Source organism: Phallusia mammillata, chromosome 3, assembly GCF_965637545.1.
Source record: "Phallusia mammillata chromosome 3, kaPhaMamm4.hap1.1, whole genome shotgun sequence".
NCBI lineage: Eukaryota > Metazoa > Chordata > Ascidiacea > Phlebobranchia > Ascidiidae > Phallusia > Phallusia mammillata.
Genome location: NC_137254.1, coordinates 8581452 through 8583784, shown reverse-complemented (window position 1 = coordinate 8583784; position 2333 = coordinate 8581452).

Below are 2333 nucleotides of genomic sequence, written 5' to 3'. Positions count from 1 at the left end.
CCAGGTTCCTTTCTTTTCCTGAAATCTGTAGCGACTTAGGAAAAGCCGTTGGCCAGACAAGTCTTGTGGTGTTGTTCTTTTTTTACTCTGTTGCCGTTGTGCTGTCCCAGGTCCAGGTTTTGGCAACTTTAAGTTTTTTTTAAAAGGTTCATTGATGATATTATTTGGGTTGCAAGCGGACCTGCTTCAAATAGACAGATACAGGCGGCAATGACTACGGGAATGGAGATATACAATCTTAAACTGACGTTTCGCAGCCTCCGCACTGCAAAGAAAGATGATCAGCTGGAATTTCTGGACGTGCTGCATGTATGTTTTCCTCAAAATCCTTTCGGTTTTATTTTGACTGATTTTGTTAAGCCAACTGCAATCAATCGCCTTTTTTTTACACGGAGCATCACACCACCCACTCAGCATATTTAAGTCCATTGTTGTTGGGGAGGCATGGCGATTGCGGAGACTTAACGAAAATGATGAGCTCTATAATACCAGCCTGGAAAAACTGCAGCAGAAACGTTTGCGATCGCATTTTCCCAAAAAAATCTAGTAACGCACAACCTTAAAGTTGCCAAAACCTGGACCTGGGACAGCACAACGGCAACAGAGTAAAAAAAGAACAACAACACCACAAGACTTGTCCGGCCAACGGCTTTTCCTAAGTCGCTACAGATTTTAGGAAAAGAAAGGAACCTGCAACCCAATGTTTGCGTGGTTTACAAACGGCCAGCTACACTGGGAGGATTACTAACAAACTACAGGCGCATTGCGTGTGAAGAGCGTAACTCAAGCACAGCAGGAAGATCCCATCCATGTCAACACTGCGGCTTTTGTGGGCATTACGGCAACTATAAATCAATGGTGCCCAATACTGCCACAATTAATACACCCGCTGGAGAAATGCGTCTCAAACAAACCCTTTGTTGCCGCGACTACGGTATTTATGTGGCTAAATGCATAAAATGCAATGCATTTTACGTTGGCCAAACAAAGAACCCATTTGCTGTACGGTGGCGCGGACACAGAGCGGTGTGGAAAACTTTCAATTTCAAGGAAAAAAATGACAAAGCAGCTTTATTACGGCATTACGCCAGCAACCACACTGATATTTTAAAACAGAAACCTGACATCGCTACATGTTTCTGCATTACCTTTGTTGAAAGATCTAACAAAGAAAATTTAGACTTGTGCGAGGCCAAATGGCAAAAAATACTGGACGCCAAAATAAACATTCAAGAAATGGTCCTGCCTCGAATACGTTAGGGACTCCATCGGCACCCACCACCGTTGGTTTATCCCTGCATGCGCGTGCCTGCCCTACTTTTCTTATCTGTATTTTCATTTTTTTCTCCCTTGATTCAGTGCCCGGAGTTTTCGCTTGTTCTGTTTGTGTTTGAGGTTGGCTCAGATAGCGTTGACAGTTTGAAACAGTAAAATCTTGTTTTAGTGTTTTACTGCTTTTATTTATTTTAGCGTGTTTGTTTTAGCAATCATTTTTATATCGTATTTCGGTTACAGGAACTGATGATGCCACATAGGCAAAATATATATTCCTTCATTTAAAACCGACTGATTCTGTTTAACCAAGGATTTACAGTCTATTGGCTTAGTGTATTAAAGTTAAAAAGGCAAACAGTGATCGTCAGTTTAAGACATGCTGTTGATGGTTTTGATCTATTACTAAAGTTATCATTTTGATCACTATTGAATATCAACTGTTTCCCGTCTTGTGAAAAGTGACAGAGGATATTTCAATATTTCTTTCCACGTTTCGAACGTTAAAACAAGAGCTACTAGGTTGCAACTAGTTTCTGCTGCAAACACCTCTATACCCAAATTATTTCTGACAATGATTGCTACAACAGCGGTTGAAATACACAGAAATGACAAGAAAGCGCATCGTTTTATGATTTGTAACACGACAATGTCGTTTAATCCTTGCTGGGAACATTTAAATGAATTTAATTGACATTTAATTGAAGATTGCACAACAAGCGCACATCCTGCACCGACACAGCATACGCCGAAAAGTATCATTACAGTGCACAGCTAATTCATTAGCGTTTTGCAACTTAAATGAAAGAAATCAAATTACTTCCGTGCAATAAACTCAGACCGAAAGCAAAAAGGGCACCTTTCACAAGTTGGCTACCCATTTTTTTAATGGCTACAGATAACATAAGTCTGTAACTGTAAACACACAATAAGGTATAATTTAAAGCTAAGAAATGCAAATCAATATTTTAACTATTTGCAAACAATACACATATGTTAACTGTACTCAAATGTTTGCCAGGAAACAGCTGGTTAGACAAAAGTGTAAAATGTATGAGCTA